Source organism: Sphaeramia orbicularis, chromosome 6, assembly GCF_902148855.1.
Source record: "Sphaeramia orbicularis chromosome 6, fSphaOr1.1, whole genome shotgun sequence".
NCBI classification, from domain to species: Eukaryota; Metazoa; Chordata; class Actinopteri; order Kurtiformes; family Apogonidae; genus Sphaeramia; species Sphaeramia orbicularis.
In genome coordinates this window covers 23,381,469-23,401,824 of record NC_043962.1, presented here as the reverse complement: position 1 = coordinate 23,401,824, position 20,356 = coordinate 23,381,469, and positions in this window count along the sequence as shown.

Genomic DNA, 20,356 nt, shown 5'->3' with positions numbered 1-20,356 from the left:
GTTTAGGGTGGGGGTGGGGTTAGTTTTCAGTGGTAAATGGCTCTTGTGTGTACTGTGTGAAGGTTCATTGCCCACCTAATGCTAATGCAAAAAGTGGATAATTTTTTTTGGCTGTTCTCTGTTTTTTTCTTACGGTGGATCATTTTTTTTTTAGCCTGTTCTCTTATTTTTCTTATATGAAAAATTTTTTGGCCTGTTCCCTTTTTTTCTTACAGAGGATAATATTTTGGGCTGTTCTCTTTTTTTTCTTATAGTGGATAATTTTTTGGGCTGTTCTCTTTTTTTCTAATAGTGGATAATTTTTTGGACTGTTCTCTTTTTTTTTTTTCTTATGGTGGATAATTTTTGGGGCTATTCTCTTTTTTTTCTTATAGTGGATACTTTTTTAGCCTGTTCTCTTTTTTTTCTTGTAGTGGATACTTTTTTAGCCTGTTCTCTTCTTTTTTCTTATAGTGGATCATTTTTTGGGCTGTTCTCTTTTTTTCTTATGGTGGATAATTTTTTAGCCTGTTCTGTTTTTTTTTTTTCTTATATGAAAATTTTTTTTGGGCTGTTCCCTTTTTTTCTTGTAGTGGCTAATTTTTTGGGTGGTTTTCTTTTTTTTTCTTATGGTGGATACGTTTTCAGGCTGTTGCACCTCTGGGCCACAGCAGATATACCTGATTTTTATTTAAGAATACAAAATACTGAGCATAATATTATAAAAAATGATGATGCATTTATGTATGTATGTATGTATGTATTTATTTATTTATTTGTTTATTTACTTATTTATTAATTAAGGACATGCAAAGAAATAAAATAAAACAAAACAAAGCAAAATAAGACAAAAACAAAATAACTTATAAATGAACAGAATCTATCTTCAAGTACGTGCAAGTCTGAATTTAGCATCACTAAAGAAATGTTAAATATAGAGAAAAAATCCATTTGGGAACTGACACAAAAGGAACACTGGGTCTTTATGGGTTAATAAGAATTCTTGGTACATTTCTTACATTTGTGAACCCAGTTGTGTTACGCACAAATGCATTTCTACTGAACACATACAGTTTATTAAACATAAATGGAGCGATCAGCCGTGTAGCAGAGCACAAAACTAACAATAAAAACTAGTTTAAATAACACTGAGTTAATATGATACGCTCTGCAGTCTGTTACTGGGCAACTCCATCTCTCCCTAAAAAAAAAAAAAAAAAAAAAAAAAAAAGAACAAAAAATAAATAAATAAATAATAAAATAATAAAATGTGCGAGTAGCGACTGCAGGCAAAACTCTTATGATAGATTGACCAGAAGGATGTAAGTCATTAAAAGTGCATGTAACAGCCTTCACTGAGATCATAAAAAAGCACGTAAAAAGCTTTATAAAAGAGCTCATAAAAAGGCAAAAAAAAAAAAAAACACGGATACAAACTGTTTTACTGTCTCAGAAGACAAACACTGAACCGTGTCACGTGAAGAGCGAGCACATCTTATGTCTGACTTAATATTCCTCCTGCCCCGGGTAGATGTGTTTATTCCAGACTGTTCCCAGTTGCTGATTAAAGTGTTCCCTGTTCAGTCATGTCCAACTGGATCTGGCATTTTGAGTTAAAAACTAAAAAAAAAAAACATACACACAAGCAAAGTGGCTTTTATTTATTTGTTCTTTGTCGGTTCAGTGACGATTTCAAACTCCCAGTTTTTGCGTCTTGAACAAAGTGTTGAATCGTGGGCTTGAATATTTATTTAAATTTCATCGTTTTCATGTTTTTTTAATGAGCAAATGTCTGAAAGCATGCTTACAAGTTGTTGAAAATTAATTTGAAATGCAGGATTTTGCATGTTTCATTCATGTCCGACAAGCTACTATGAATCACATTACATTTATATTAAAATTTACTGTTCTAGATAAGCAGGGATTTTAAATGCAACAGGCTTTTTTTGAGATATTAGAAAAGAAGACACATCTATATTAGCTCAGATAGACTTCAATTATGAAAAAAAAGTAGACTTGAGATTTGGCTTTTGGAAGAAATCACTCTGTTTTTGCCTATTTTCTTGATTTCTTGATCAAGTAATCCATTTTTTGTAGGACCTGGTATATTAAAATTTCCTGATATTGTATATTCAACCCTTTCATGCATGAGTTATTAGGACCTTAACCCTTTCATGCATGGTGGTCACTACAGTGGACAGTTATTTTACAGCTGTTCTCTTGTATATTCATGGGTTTTGTTGTTTTAGTTCCATATCAGCCAACACAGTGGACACTTATGCACTGACATTCAGACCATTACTGAAACTTTGCTGTTTTTGATCAACCTGATCTGCAGAAACATGTTTGAGTGTAAATCAATTGTCATTTGTTAGACAAAATCAGTTTGTTTTTTGTTTTTTTTTGCATATTATCTCCATGAAGTGAGTAATAACTAGCATTAGAATATGTTAAAATGTGAGAAAACATCAGATTAGCAGCATTAAAAATGTTTTTATTTCATTGTTTTAATATCACTTTCTAATATTGGGTTCTAAACATGTTTCTTTACTTCAAAAATGAAATGCGTGGACATTTTTGTAACTCCATAAAAAAAAAAAAAAAAACTTGATTGCATTGTTTTTTTCATGCCTAAGGAGGAATAAAAACACTCAAGAAAAAAAATCTTGACTAAGGTTCTCATAATTCATGCATGAAAGGGTTAATCAAGATTTTTTTTCCTGAGTGTTTTTATTCCTCTTTAGGCATGAAAAAAACAATGTGATTTTTTCTTTTTTTTTCTTTTTTTTTTTTTATGAACCTATTTTTCATAGATTTACAAAAATGTCCACTCAGCTGAACACCATGCATTTAATTTTTGAAGCAAAGAAACATGTATTTACTGTCATACTGTGTGAAAACTATGAAATAAAAGCATTTTTAACCTCCTGAGACCCAGCAATGCGTATTTGTCCTCTGTAGGGGACAAAAGTTTAACAGTTTTACTTAAAAAAAAAAAAAAAAATGCTGTCCATTGTAAAGGACATTCCATTTAAATAAATAAATAAATAAATAAATAAATAAATAATTTTAAAAAATTCTCGAGAAAAAACAAAAAAATGTTTCATTATTCAGTTTCCAATCAAGACAATTGTTTAATGAAAAAAAGCTAAAAATTTCACTTTCTGGGTCTCAGGAGGTTAATGCTGCTAATCTGGTGTTTTCTCACATTTGAACATCCTATAATAGTAGTTATTAGTCACTCAGATAATATGAAAAAAAAACAAAAAAAAAACCCCTCTGTTAATTACAGGCTAATAACAATTAGCAATTGATTTAGATAGAAGAACAACAAAGTGGCAGTAATGGTCTGAATGTCAGTGTTTGGGATGATGCATAAGTGTCCACTGTGTTGGCTGATACGGAACTAAAACAACAAAACCCATGAATATACAAGAGAACAGCTGTGGAATAACTGTCCACTGTAGTGACCACTGTGCATGAAAGGATTCATAACAATGGAAATTATGTTTTGTGCTATGAGCAAAAGTCTTCCTGTTTGTATTAAAAAAAAAAAAAAAGTTATGTTAATTAAGAGAATGGAATTATAATTTAAGAAGGATGTTTGTGTTTGAAACATGTAGAGCAAGAACAAATGTTAAATATTGCTGTGTTTCTGTTATTGGTGTCAAATTATGGAACCAACTGAAGGATGAAGTGAAATTGTGTTTTAAAAAAGCTTTAATTTGTCAAATTCTCAAGGGCTGTGAAAGTAAAATAATCTCTAAGTGGTTTAAGAAGGTGAATGTAGACTAATTTGTGTTAATGTTTTATTTGCGGCAACTTCAGGTAATGGAAAAGATAAAAGATGGGAGTAGGAGAAGCAGAAATAAGGCTCTGGCTTCAGCTTCTTCCTTTTCCAGTTATCAGTTGTGTTAATTGTCTGTTCTCTATATGTATGTGTTTTGTACATAACCGAAATAAAAATAATCATTCATTCATTTTTCTGTGAATATTTCCTATTGCAACATATACTGTAAAATAATACTGACTTAACCTTTGACCCTGACATTAGACATTAACCATGTAAAGTCTGAACCATTAAATCATTGAAAGAATATTCCAGTTCTTTGAAACTGGAGCCTTTATTGGTCCTTCTGAACAACCAAAAAAAGGTTTTTCAATTATCAGTTTCCATGTATGAGTTTCAATTTTGTATCATATTTGATACATCGGGTCTCAATGCTCAAATATTATTATTTTTGAACAAACAAAAACATAGTCCAAATAAGTTCATACTGCCTACTAGAACTTATACAGAGTTCCTTTTCTTATTTGTCAGACAGATGGAAAATTATGGAAGTAAATCTGTCTCATCAGATTTTGAATTATAAATGCCATAGAATTTCTAGCACTGATTTTTTTTTTTTGCACTGAAATTAAGTATCTGATTTTATTTATTTATTTTTTTGTACAGAAATTAAGTATCTGAATTTCATTTGCACTGAAATTAAGTATCTGAATTTTTTGTCTCTGAATTTTACTATGTTCATAAATTTAGAATAAAAAAATTCAGAGGCAAAAAATTCAGAGCATACATCCGGGACACCAAGGATAAGCAATGATTCTATCTCAAGTTGAACTGACAGCCAGCCAATCAAGTTAGGTTAGGTTGGTCATGTGACGCCGCAAAAATTCAGATACTTAATTTCAGTGCAAAAAAATTCAGTGCTAGAAATTCAATAACTTTTAGAATTCAAAATCTGATGAGACAGATTTACTTCCACAGAAAATGAGTTAGTTCTTTTACCTTGACATGTTTGGGCTATAACCCACTACAGCTGACGATGACACGTCACAGAAACAACAAATGACCCTTCTGAGGAAGGCTACAGGTTGTAGCCCAAACATGTCAAAGTAAAAGAATTAACTCTTGTTCCATCTGTCTGACAAATGAGAAAAGGACATCTCTAAATAAAAACATAATATAACACAAACATGTCTAACAAATTGTTAATTCCTTTTCAAAACTGACAAAGTTCTTCCTCCTTCCTCGTTAATGTCAGTCTTGTAGTGTCACTGGAAAGGCCTCTGGTGAATGGATTCCTCCCCCCTGGTGGATTATCCATGTATTGCATTGTATCTAATTGTATACATCAGGTTTTTCAAGAAAATAGATATCACACTGATCATGTACAGGACTTAAAAACTCATGCATCAAATTTGATACGATTGTCGTTATAGGGTTAATTGATCGAGGTGTGAGAAGAACGCAGACCTTTGCTTTGGTCACCGATTCCATAATCGATTTTGCTTATCGATCTGATTCCTTATCAATTTTCTTATTGATTCTCATTGGGTGAGGGAATAAAAGAGTACAAACAGGTGTGTTTGCATTAACTGTCTTTTATATTTCCATTTCTGCACAGAAAATATAACATATACAGTATGTACAAATAATAAGAACAGATGATGCCAGGCTGTGCAGTGAAAGTGAAACTAAAGACGCTTTACTAATTCCTCTATTACCGCATTTCCACTACATGGAAACAGTTTGACTCTGCTCGTCTCCCGTTGTTGTGCACCTCATTTTTTCCCCCTATCTTCAGAAACTTGTATTTGAGGAGTTACAACATTTGTTGCTGGAACCAGAACTGGGCCCGGATGACGGTCTGGTGTTCACTCTGCCACTAGATTCACAAGTGTCGCTAAGTATCATATCAAATACGTGACTTTCCTGTAAATGAATCACATGCTGTGGACAAATGTTTGAACATATTGGAGGGATTCCACCCTTTTGAAGACATGGAAGCTTTGACAGTGTTCCAGTGGACCTGGTGTCATCTGTTTGGACCTGGTGTCGTCTGTTTGGACCTGGTGTCGTCTGTTTGGACCTGGTGTCGTCTGTTTAGACCGTTTCTGCCTCAGCACCATGTTGGCTACGTTCTGACCAAAACAATGCAGCGTACACGTGATGTCATTGCGTATGCGCAACAAAGGTGGAATCGATAAGCAGAATCGTTAAACAGGCAGGCAAACGATTCCAAGGAATCGAGCTACTGGGATCCGGTTCTCAAAAAGAACCGGTTCTAGATTCCCATCCCTTGTCACCGTACAGATTCGTGCCTTCAGAGAGAATCCCTGTCTGACTCTTGTGGTGTATGTTTTTTTCAAAATACAGATTATTTTTTTTTATTTTTTTTTGCTGTGAGTCACTTCTTTTTCTTGCCACCACCCCCACATGAAGTAGTCAGTGGGAGAAAGCAGCAGATGTGCGAGAGGTAGAAATATACAAGCGGTCACCACTGTCTACACAACAAGTGGGAAAATATTTACAAAAATGCAAATGCATGGATCCATCACTGTTTGGAACTGTGCAGCACAAATGACACAAGTGTATATCCCTGTTGGAATAAACAGTGTTGCAATGTACTGCATCATATCGTAAATATAGTAAATACTACATAGTAATTGTATATTACCTGTGTTTGCTCTGTTGACTGTTGGTAGCAGGTGGAGCTGTGCTCTATGTTACACATGACTGTAAACATACAGTAGAAGAAGCAGACTGTTCTGGGTCAATACATGTATAACTGAGGGACATTGTGAGTTCCCTTTCCAGGGTAACATAGTTGACAGGTAGAGTTGACATTTTTGCTGTTTTCAGGCTTAAATTCAACATAACCATAACAGCACAGGGCATTTTTACAGAAAGAGTCTTCTAAATATCATATATAGAGGGTATGCACATATGTCACCCCCCCAGGCCACGCCCCTTTAAGTCAGACTGAGTGTCTTAAACCAACCTGCTCAACATGACGGAGTACAGCAGTAAACACAGCCAGACCAGGAAAATGTGAAATATGAAATTAAATGAAGGACAGTTGGACTGGACATGGATCTGTACGAGCTACCATAGAACAAGTGGTCCATGAACACTGACATGTGGACACAAATGGAGGATCCTAACCTGATCCAGGGTGGAGGGGATCAGCGCTATTTGGACCTGAAACAAATATACATGGTTTCATCATCACTGACAACCAGGGTCCAAAACTAGGGCCCAGAACCAGCTGATCCAAAGGGTCCAAAACTAGGGCCCAGAACCAGCTGATCCAAAGTGCATTTCCAGTAGAGCGTGTACTGACCCCAGTGAATATATGCAGGATCTACTGGGACTGAGGAGATTTACTGAGTCTAGTTCAGATCCAGTACTTTATCCAACACAGATACTACTGCTGTGGACCAGCAGGGCACCACTGGATTCTGGGAAATTATGTTATTTTTCCCACCTGTTTTTAAATTATGACATTATTCTTGTAATATTATGGCTTTATTGTCGAAATATGACGACTTTAATCTCATGAACAAATGACATTTTGTTAAATTATGAGTTTTTTTATATGTTCAGCCCTGCGATGAACTGGCGACTTGTCCAGGGTGTACCCCGCCTTCGCCCCTATGTAGCTGGGATAGGCTCCATGCAACCCCCGTGACCCTAGTGAGGATAAAGCGGGTTCAGAAAATGAATGAATGAATATGAGTTTTTTTTTATAACTACGACTTTATTCTCATAACATTGTGATTCTTTTTGTATTCGACTATATTCTCATAAAATTACAGGTTTTATATCAATATTTTATGACTTTATTCTCGTAGTGACAAGTGTTTTTATTTTCTTATGTGGTCCTGATACTACATCATAGCTTTATTCTCCAGTTCCCCCATATTTGAAAAACCGGGTTAGCCTCAGTTTAAGTTAGTTTAATCATGTAGGAGCACAAGGTTCAGAATCACAAAATGAAGACAAAAACCATGAAAGATCTGATCATGAAACCAAGAGCTGCACTAAGAAGTAACATTAGCCAAAACAATACAAAATTTAAGGTCGGATTTTACTCAAAAATACAACATAAATTAATGTTACCCGACACCAAACAGGATCCACAGATCTAGGTTTGGTTTCCAGGATTTGTGGATCCATCTCCTTCTCTGTTCTTTGTCTTTCGGTGTCTGTAAAACGATAGCTCCCACTACTTTTCAAATCTGTTCATACACTCAATCGCACAACAGCTCTTTCCCATTTTTTTACTAAATATCGTTCTTCAGTTTAGACACTATTGAAGCCAACGCTGTCACTCATCTCCCTCTTTCTGCCACTCAGTGGGCGGAACTGCAGTGACTTCTGCTAGCGCTGACGTCACGTGCATACCCTCTATATAAAACTGAGGGACTTTTTGAGTTCCCTTTCCAGGGTAACATAGTTGACAGGTAGAGTTGACATTTTTGCTGTTTTCAGGCTGAAAATCAACACAACATAACAGCACATGGCATTTTTACAGAAATATTCTTCTAAATATCATATATACAATTGGTAAAATTGAAATTGAAAGTTATTTATAAAGATATTGTAGTAACACTGTTGACAAAAGTGTGATAAATACACACTTGACTCACACATACTTTATATTAAATAACTAAGAAAAAGGAGACAGAACATATCCTTGGAGTCTTGCCGGTATTTTCTTCAGGAGGAAATGACATCATGTGGAGCAGGTCATGTGACTTGGAATTAACACACTTCCAGACATTACCATATAAATACTGTATTACAAACAAAATCAGAATTTTACATCTCAAAATTTTACATAACATATACCTATCCCTCCAACGCTATTTTGTCTCAATTCTCTGATGTGGAAGAAATATGTAACTTTTGTCATTCTTAGTCTGAAAATACTCTACATTTATTCTTTTTTTATGAACATTCTTATAATTTCTGGTCCAAATTTTGAAAATATATCATATCTAAAAGTAATAATAAGGTAACCATAACATCCCAAAATGTAATAACATATTTTAAACATAATATTCATAATTTAGAATTTGTTGTAAATTTGTTCATCTTATTTGGAAAATTTCATATACATAAAAATAAATACATTAAAACACACCCAAATTTTAAAATCTTCCAATTGGAATTTGAAAATTACATTAAATCTTTAGAATTTATACATAATAAAAAAAAGCTCTAACACCCTGGCTATTTATAAACAATTCTTTAATATTGACTGAACTCTGTTGTATTTATTTATTTATATTTGTTAGATTTGTTATTTATTTATTTACTTTTTTAATACTATTATTTGTATATTATGCTTTGTATCTTTAAATCTATGGATTATTTTCTTAAACGTATATGTTCAGTTGCTTTTTCCTTTTTTACATCTTGTTGTTTGTTCATATTTTTGTACTGTATACTGAAAGGTTTTCAATAAAGTTGGAAGAAAAAAAAAAAAGGAATCAACACACTTCCTTCAGAGGTGTTTTTGTAATGGGTAATTAAAGTAATTTCTGGGACACAATTACAATTTTTTATTTTCTATATAAAATTTGATATGATGCCAAAAAATAAATATCTGTCATGATTATTGCAACTTAATAAAACGAACACAATCAAAACAATTTTTGAATAAGCTCACTTTAATATTGTTTAGCTAATTAGAAGGAGGTTGTTATTAAATTCTGACAGTTATTTAGTTGACATTATAGTATATCTAGTCATTTATTAATTACTTATTAATAAGTGATCATTCCTGTTATTAAATAATTATGGAATTTTTTAACACATGACCATAATGAACATAAAAAACCTTTTTTTTTTCTTTTTTAACTTTTCAGATGTATGTAAGATATATTCCATGGACTTCAAAAGTCCCTCTTAATATACTGACCCTTCTGTTCTTTTCCATCTGAAATGGTTGTGATATCTTTTCACTGATGAGACAGAAGAACAAGCCTCATCAAACTCCTCATCAGCTCATGCAACCTGAAATACTACCAGCCATGTTTATATTTATTTATTTTACTTTATCAGAATATCTAGGAGGATGAAAAAACAAATGATGGATCAATCAGGTCAGTAAAATGGTCATTACATCAGAATTTATATGAAATTTGTTTCCATTTACTCCATGTGTATTTGCTTATTTTTTTCTGAAATTCAAGTTTGTTTGTTTTTTTTTCAAATTTTTTCGTAAACATTTTCCAAATTCTGATTAAATGCATTTATGGAAACACACCAGGACATGTACGTTAATCAAGGCCTACCACTGGTGGGCTTCCATCAAATGTCCAATCTCATCATAGAAAATGTCAAAATGACCAGTAATCAGGTGACTGAGTACAGAGATAAGTTCATGAAAATCAAAGTAAGGCACCACACACTGTGAGGACTTTATTGTGACTTTAATCAGCATGAAATTACCACACCTGGGATTGATCATGTGACATGTGGGCATTTACCCCACAGAGAGGTGGGGGGGTTAGTCCAGGAGTGGCCATAGGGGGGCTGCCCTACTTAAAATTACACAGAGAAGAAGAGCTGTTTAAATAAGAATTTAGCAAAAAATGTGTCTGATAATAATAATAATAATAATAATGATAATGATAATAATAATAATAATATCCATCCATCCATCCATCCATCCATTATCCTCCGCTTCTTCCGGGGCCGGGTCACGGGGGTAACAGTCTAAGCAGGGACACCCAGACTTCCCTCTCCCCAGACTCCTCCTCCAGCTCTTCCAGGGGGACCCCGAGGCGTTCCCAGGCCAGCCAAGAGACATAGTCTCTCCAACGTGTCCTGGGTCTTCCCCGAGGTCTCTTCCCGGTGGGACATGCCCGGAACACCTCCCCGGGGAGGTGTCCAGGAGGCATCCGAAACAGATTCCCGAGCCACCTCAGCTGGCCCCTCTCAATGTGGAGGAGCAGCGGCTCTACTCCGAGCTCCTCCCTGGTGACTGAGCACCTCACTCTATCCCTAAGGGTGCGCCCAGCCACTCTGTGGAGGAAACTCATTTTGACCACTTGTATCTGGGATCTTATCATTTCTGTCATGACCCAAAGCTCATGACCATAGGTGAGGGTAGGAACGTAGACTGACCGGTAAATCGAGAGGTTCGCCTCTCAGCTCAGCTCCTTCTTCACCACAACCGACCGGTACAGCGACTGCATCACTGCGGACGCTGCACCGATCCATCTGTCAATCTCACGCTCCATCCTTCCCTCACTCGTGAAAAAGACCCCAAGATACTTGAACTCCTCCACTTGGGACAAAGACTCTCCACCAACCCGGAGAGGGCAAACCATCTTTTTCCGGTTGAGAACCATGGCCTCGGATTTGGAGGTGCTGATCCTCATCCCGCTCACTTCACACTTGGCTGCAGTTGAAGACTGCGCTGACATCGGGCTCTGCCAGACGTTCCCAACAGACCCTCACAACACATTTGGGCCTGCCGAGTCTGTCCGGTTTCCTCCTTCACCAGCGGATCCAACTCACCACCAGGTGGTGATCGGTTGACAGCTCTGCCCCTCTCTTCATCCGAGTGTCCAAAACACGCGGTCGGAGGTCTGATGACATGACAACGAAGTCAATCGTCGACCTCCGGCCTAGGGTGTCCTGGTGCCAAGTGCACTTAGGGATATCCCTATGTTTGGACATGGTGTTTGTTCTGGACAAACTGTGACTAGCACAGAAGTCCAATAACAGAACACCACTTGTGTTCAGATCGGGGAGGCTGTTCCTCCCCATCACCCCACTCCAGGTCTCTCTGTCATTGCCCACGTGGGCATTGAAGTCACCCAGGAGAACAATGGAGTCCCCAGTCGGAGCACCATCCAGCACCCCTCCCAGGGACTCCAAGAAGGCCGGGTACTCTGCACTGCTGTTCGGCCCGTAGGCTGAAACAACAGTGAGGCACCTGTCCCCGACCCAAAGGCGTAGGGACGTGACCCTCTCGTTCACCGGGGTGAACTCCAACACATGGCGGCTGAGTTGAGGGGCTATGAGCAAGCCCACACCAGCCCGCCGCCTCTCACCGCGGGCAATGCCAGAGAACAGAGAAGTGGAGAGTCCAGCCCCTTTCGAGGGGTTGGGTTCCAGAGCCCAAGCTGTGTGTGGACGTGAGCCCGGCTATATCTAGACGGTATCTCTCAACCTCCCTCACAAGCTCCGGCTCCTTCCCTCCCAGCGAGGTGACATTCCATGTCCCAAGAGCTAGACTCTGCATCTGGGGATCGGGTCGTCGGGCCCCCTGCCGTTGACTGTCACCCAATCCACATAGCACCAAGCCCCTACGATTCCCTTGGTGGGTGGTGAGTCCACCTGGAGGGCGGGCCCATGTCGCTCCTTCGGGCTGGGCCCGGCCGGACCCCGTGGACATAGACCCGACCACCAGGTGCTCGCATTCGAGCCCCAACCCCCGGGCCTGGCTCCGCCATACCGGGCGACGTCACGTTCTTCTGCTGTTTAAGGGCTTCTGAACTGCTCTTGGTCTGGCCCGTCACCCAGGACCTGTTTGCCTTGGGAGACCCTACCAGGGGCATGAAGTCCCTGACAACATAGCTCCTGGGATCATTCGGGCCCTCAAACTCCCCCACCACGATAAGGTGGCAGTTCAAGGGGGAGAATAATAGTAATAATAATAATAATAATAATAACCCGTAAAGACCCAGTGCTACTTTTGTGGCAGTTCCTAAATGATTTTTTCTCTACTGTTAACTTTTCTTAAGTAATTTATCACCATTTATTCTAATATTATGCTCAGTATTTTGCATTCTTAAGTGAAAATCCGGTATTTTCTTGTATTTACTTTACAGATCATGATTGATGTCCATAAAAGCACCAATAAGAGTTCAATGTTATTCTATCAAAAACAGGGAAAATTGAAGAAAAAGTGACTTTTTCAGTAAAATCTCTCATTAACTGAACATAAACCCAGTGTGTCCATCCACTGTCATTGATCCAACTCCATGGGTTTTACTGGTGAATCAATGTTGTAGAAGATGACGATGTTTCCACGGTAACTATGAAGCCTCTGAACATCCAAATGGGTAATATCTGATGACTATGAAAAGACAACAAACTGTATTTTACACCAGTTATTTACATGTATTGATAGAATTAATGGATCATTTATTTCACTTTTTATATTAGTAAATGATTTTGGTCGCCAGTAGATGTTTGGGTCTTTATGGGTTAAATAAGAATGTGTTGACCTAAAAAAAAAAGGATAGCATAGTTGGATTCAACATTCATTGAAGTCCTTTTTAATTAGATTTTATTCATTTCTGATCTTGTTTACTCTAGTCGCATGGTGTTGGACAAAAAAAAAAAAAAAAATGCACATTTGGTTTTGAAAATTTTTGCTGAGCAGGTAACACTAGGCTGCATTTTCATTTGCTGATTTAAAATTCACCTCCAGGAGCGACTTTCTGTGCCCTTTAGCCCATCACCATCGTTTTGATTGGATGACTTTCTCTGGGTCGTCAAGTGGCTTTGAGTACAATACAAGTACGTTCAGAACTCCAGAATAAACACAATAGATGATTAACCAGCTCCAAATGTCACAGGTGAAAATGTATTTTTTTCCCTTTTTAGTTCCTCTATACTTAAGTTTAGCATTCTTCACCTCTGCGTTTTACACAAGGACTTAAATTTAACAGCGTATGAAGCCAAACCCCCCTGGGCTATTCACTCCATGGGAAAGTAGGGCTCTTACTGAGTAGCTTGTCTGTGGTCAAGTGGTTAGGTTGAGGGGTTGCCAAGGTACATTAGCTTTTCACTCTCCCTCTTTTTATTTACAAAACACAATTAATGTTTAATTTCCTTTTCTGTTTTTCTTAAATACTAAAATACAGGTTTACTTTATTTATTTATTTACTTACTTATTTAGTTATTTATTCTATTTCTTTGCTCTATTTGTTATTATTGTGACTTCTAATTTTAAAAATTTATGTTCTTATCCTGGTTTTTATCCCAGAGACTGTTTTTATCTTCTTGAGGTATTTATTGTGTTTTATTGCATCTTGTTTTTATGTATTTGATCTTATTTATTTATTTTTATTTATTTATATAATTGTTTATCAGCAGCAGCGGTTGTAGTAAAAACTGAAAATATGTCCAAACTTTGAGCTAATTACCTAAAATGTTCAGTTGTTGGTTGAACGGTACAGAGCAAGACAGTCAACAACCTTGAGGGGGCGGGGCCTGAAGTGGTTCATTTGCATTTGAAGGGCCAGTGCTCAAAATGACCTTTCTGGTGTCATTACTCAGAAATAGGGTTGAAGATGGACCTGTGGAGTTGAATTAATGAAGAATTCAGACCCAAGTATAGAATTTACAGTTTATGTAGACCACAGGGAAATGTTTGAAAATGCATAATTCCATTTAAAAAAGCAAAATATCACTCCTTTAACCTTCCGGTATCCCATCCAGCAAGGCCCTTACTAAGCACTAAGTGTGCCTTTTTGGCACACTTGTGGAATAATGTCATATATACATTTCATACAGTTTTTAATTCTTTTACACTTTTTTCTATTTCATCAACTTGAGCCGTAAATAAAAGTACCAAAAACTCAATAATTGTCACATTTTTAACCCCCATAAATGCTGTGTTTGTAATGTAAACAAACCATTTTTTTGGATGCAAAAAACATAAAAAATATTTTTTTCCAATATACTATATAAAAAGTGCATCACATAGGATTTGATTTGAAAAGCAAAATATGACCCCTTTAAACTTTAAATCTCAAACCCATAGTCATGGGTCATTCATGGTCAAAGTCAATTTGAGTCCTACTAAAAGTCAAGACGTGAACTTCTTATGATCTGTTCTACATGGAAAGTTGAGCTATTGATTGCGAGCTTCATAAATGGACAATAATAGGGAGTGGATCACTTGTAGTCAGCTGCATGCTTTACTCCTGCTTTCATTTGGAGGTTGTTTTACAATGAAACACACCAGTCAAAGCAGAGTCAGGTGAATACAAAGGAGAAGTCGAGTCAAGCCTTTCAGTGTTAGCCAAGTAAGTCTGACGTCTGAAAAATTACTTTATATTGACTTAAGTCATGTGATGTACATCCACATCTTTGTTTATCCATTATGGGAGTACTTACATATATACAGGGTGGGGAAGCAAAATTTACAATGAACATTTAGTTGTTTTTTCTCAGCAGGCACTACATCAATTGTTTTGAAACCAAACATATATTGATGTCATAATCATACCTAACACTATTATCCATACCTTTTCAGAAACTTTTGCCCATATGAGTAATCAGGAAAGCAAACGTCAAAGAGTGTGTGATTTGCTGAATGCACTCGTCACACCAAAGGAGATTTCAAAAATAGTTGGAGTGTCCATAAAGACTGTTTATAATGGAAAGAAGAGAATGACTATGAGCAAAACTATTACGAGAAAGTCTGGAAGTGGAGGAAGCAACAAAAAACGTACCGAAAGCTTTTATTAAAGCTCTCAAATCCAAAATCCTAAAGGATCCAACCAAATCCATGAGAATAATGGCAATTGAACTTGAGGTAGACAACAAGAGCGTTAGAAATGCAGTAAAATATGATTTGAAGTTAAAATCTTACACAAGAACACCAAAACACTTGTTGACAACAGCTATGAAGGAAAAGAGACTGGAAAGGTGCAAGAAAATTATTACATGGTTCATGAAAAAGTCCTCCATTGTAACGATCTTTTCAGATGAAAAGATCTTCACTGTCGATGTTCTGAACCGCAGAAACGACAGATTTATTGCAAAATCTCCTTTGGTGTGACGAGTGCATTCAGCAAATCACACACTCTTTGACATTTGCTTTCCTGATTACTCATATGGGCAAAAGTTTCTGAAAAGGTATGGATAATAGTGTTAGGTATGATTATGACATCAATATATGTTTGGTTTCAAAACAACTGACGAAGTGCCTGCTGAGAAAAAACAACTAAATGTTCAGCGTAAATTTTGCTTCCCCACCCTGTATACTGTATATATATTTTTTTTTGTTGAACTTGAAAAACCCAAAGGCAAAAAAAACAAAACAAAACATTGTTCTCTCATTAAAGTAGTGGTAAGTTCACTGTATATAATATTTTTTTTAGAAAATTCCTTGTTGTTTTCTGGACTTATTCCAAAGTTTGACAAGTTCCTCTTTACTCTTTGGCCCACGCCTTACCATACCAGAGGGTTTTTATTTTATTTTATTTTATCAAAACTGCCAGCATTTTAATCCCACTGACAGATAAATAAAGCCAAAAGAAGATGTGAGAAAAACAAAAATAATCCATTAAGAAGTAAAAACAAATACCCTTAGTTCAGTTTTCCTAAAACCTTTTGTCTTCCACAGATGAAAGGACAACAGTCAAACAGTTACCACTATGTGATATTAATACCAATTAAGCCCCGAAACCCAGTTCCCTGCAGTGAAGTAGCAGCTTATTGTGATCACCCATCATGCAGTCAATTGGTTGAATCAGAGTGGTGAGAAGAGGATGTCCAACGGAGATGTTTAGAGAATTGGATTACAGCTCAGTGTGAAATAATAACAGGAGCAAAACTGAGGTTTCTTATTTAAACCTAATGAGAGTCAAACATCAATCCAAGGCCTCTACTGTTGGATTTGCTTCATGAATAGCACGTTAAGGCAAGTTATAGAATTATACCAGTGGTTCCCAACCTTTTTTGACTCGTGACCCCATTTTAACATCATAAAATTCTGGTGACCCCAGACATTGAAAACGGAGCCTTTTTTTTTTTTTTTCTTTTTGCTAAAATTAATTTATTTTTGATCATGTAATAGTTTGCTATACTATGTTGTAAATAAAAGTTAATTTGAGATGACATTTAGGCTATATGATGTATATTATTATGGATGGAGTATGGAAGTAAATCTGTCTCATCAGATTTTGAATTATAAAAGCCATTGAATTTCTAGCACTGAATTTTTTTTGCACTGAAATTAAGTATCTGAAATTTTTTTGCACTGAAATTAAATATTTCTTTTTTTTTTTTGCACTAAAATGATCAGAATTGGGTTTTTTTGCACTGAAATTAAGTATCGGAATTTTTTTGAACTGAAATTGAGTATCTGGGGGTTTTTTTTGCACTTAAATTAAGTATCTGAATTTTTTTGCACTGAAATTAAGTATCTGAATTGTTATGTTTTTTGCACTGAAATTAAGTATCTGAATTTTTTTGCACTGAAACTGAGTATCTGGGGGGGGGGTTTGTACTGAAATTAAGTATCTGAATTTTTATGTTTTTTGCACTGAAATTAAGTATCTGAATTTCTTTTTTTTTTTTTGCATTGAAATTAAGTATCTGAATTTTTTTTGCATTGAAATTAAGTATCTGAATTTTTATGTTTTTTGCACTGAAATTAGGTATCTGAATTTTTTTTTTTTTGCATTGAAATTAAGTATCTGAATTTTTATTTCATTTTTTTGCACTGAAATTAAGTATCTGAATTTTTTTGCACTGAAACAAAGTATCTGAATTTTTTGTCTCTCAATTTTACTATGTTCATAAATTTAGAATAAAAAAAATCTGAAGCAAAAAATTCAGATCACACATCCGGGACACCAAGGATAAGCAATGATTCTATCTCCAGTTCAACTGACAGCCAGCCAAAGAAGTTAGGTTAGATTGGTCATGTGACGCTGAAAAAATTCAGATACTTAATTTCATTCATTCATTCATTTTCTGAACCCGCTTTATCCTCACTAGGGTCATGGGGGTCGCTTGGAGCCTATCCCAGCTACATCGGGGCGAAGGCGGGGTACACCCTGGACATTTCGCCAGTTCATCGCAGGGCTGAACATATAGAGACAAACAATCACTCTCACATTCACACCTATGGGCAATTTAGATTAACCAATTAACCTATTAGTGCATGTTTTTGGATGGTGGGAGGAAGCCGGAGTACCCGGAGAGAACCCACACAGACACGGGGAGAACATGCAAACTCCACACAGAAAGGTCCCACCCCCCGTCGACTGGTGCTGGAATCGAACCCAGGACCTTCTTGCTGTGAGGCACGAGTGCTAACCACTGCACCACCGTGTCGCCCTACTTAATTTCAGTGCAAAAAAAATTCTGCTAGAAATTCAGTGGCTTTTATAATTCAAAATTGATGGGACAGATTTACTTCCATACTGGAGGCAGTAAAGCCAGATGTAGATTACTGCACAAAGTGAGAATTTGATTTGCCTTGGTCAGGATATGTACAGTCAGTCCAGCTGTGATTTACAAGGCTGACAATTAATACTGAACAAACAAGAACTCAAACTATGAATTATGAAAGAGCTGCAGCATCTGAAACCGACCACAATGAACATTTGACAGATAAACAGAACCACAGTGCTTCAGTTTCAGCTTCAGTTTGTCTTTTATATATTGGGATTGTCTCTCTCAACTCACCATGTATTCTTTATTACTAAGTTTTTTTGTTTTTTTTTTTGAACAATTACTAGAAATTTCAGGTGACCCCATTTGAATTCCAGGTGACCCCACCTGGGGTCCCGACCCCCAGTTTGAAAAACACTGCTATATAAGGCTACGTTCAGACTGCAGCCAAATGTGGCTCACATCCCATTTTTTGCCGTTATTTGACCTGTATCTGACCTGTTAAAGACGGTCTGAATGGCACTAATCCCAGTTTTTCAAATCCGACCACGGCCACTTTTGTATGTGGTACTAAATCTGATACATATCCGATATTTTGCAATGCAACATCAGTCTGAACGACCAGGTCGCATTTATCTGACCTTTACATCATTGAAATGCCAGTACAGCCCGACTGCAACACGCTTGTGAACCAAGGTTATAATTGTTAACGAAAACGAACGAAATGCCGAAAACTAAAATTGAAAAAACATTTTCGGTAACTGAAATAAATAAAAACTCTAATTAAAAGAAAAAAAAAAAGGTAAAATTGTATTGTGAGCTTACAAAACTAATTAAAACATATAACAATTATGGATAAAATTCCCTTTGTTTTCGTCTTTGTCAATGTCGGATTGATGTCAAATAGATTTCTTTGGCTCCAGCAGTTTTAGCTGCAGCACCATACGACACTTCACAGTCTGTCAGGTCCGGTCACTGTGGTTTCCAGTCGTCTTCTGGTCCACACTCTACCTGGAACATACAGACTAAAGCTGGGACACAGCAGCACAGTCCTGTCTGGGATTTACTTTACTGATGAGTGTGGTCGGGTTTTGTTTTTGTTTTTTTTTTTTGTTTTTTTTGCTCACTGTGTGTGAGTGACAGAGACAGAGCAGAGCTAAAGGACAGAGTCAGTGTTGAACTAGCATCCAGGTAAAAACTGGAGTTTATCATCATGAAAAGGCCTTCCAAGGCCTGAACTGCACAGTTTAGAAGAGGAGAAAAGAGGAGGATGAAAACTAATCCAATTACAGAGGTATGGAACCTGTTAGAATGTTCAAAAATGTCTGATGTTACTAGCTACAGCTAGCTGAACTGAAATGAAGCAAAGTTGGCTAATAATGGAACTGGAGATGATTAAGAGATGAGAGATCTGCTAAGGTGTGGTGCAAAAACTTCCACAGTCTTAAATTGTATTAAGCAAAAAAAATTAGCTTGAATTAAGGAAAAAATCTTGAATTAAGCCAAAAAAAAAAAAAAAAAAATCAAGAATTAACAACTTAATTTTTTTTCTTTGTTTTAGTGCAAAAAAATAACATTGAATTAGGAAAATATTTACATTTACAAACTATCCTGTAACAATAAAATGTGAGTAACCTGAACAAATATGAACAACCTGAAATGTCTAAGGAAAATTCAGCCCAATTTGAACTCTTTTCTGCCTGTTCCTCAGTGTTTAGTGTCTTTGTAGATCTGATCCATAATGCACATGGACAAATGATAAATTGAGGAATAATATTGTTAAAATTGCACTAAATTTTCTTACGTTTTTTTAAATTAAATTTCAGTTTTTTCCTTTTTTTTTTTTTTTTTCTTTTTGGATAGTTTATAAAAGTCAGTATTTTCATAATTTAATGGTAGATTTTTTCACACTAAAACAGACAACAATTTGGAGCTGTCATTATTTATATGTAATTATGCTATTATTTTTCTGGTCCGGCCCATTTCAGATCAAATTTAGCTGAATACAGCCCCTGAACTAAAATGAGTTTGACACCCCTACATGACTGTTTTTCACCTCTCGCTGAGTGTGTAAGCATCCGACAAACATGACAGATATATGTTGGGGTTGCTCAACCAGTTAACAGTCTGCTCCTGTTTACCCTGGTTATGATCTTTCAGGTGTTTTATCAGACCACACTCCACAGGTTAATGGTATTCTCTTTTTTAGACACTGCTACCACCTCATTACAGCCAGGGCTCAAGCCAGTGTGAAATTCCCCTGAGGGGGGAGGCACTGGAGCAGAGGCCAGACAAGCCCAAGATATTATTAGGCGAATAAAGACCCTGTAGCTCTGGGATCATAACGTAACAAGATAGTTTATGCCCTCATTATAACGTAAAAAATATGTAGCATTTGATATAAGTCGCTTTTGTTGTTTTTACTCA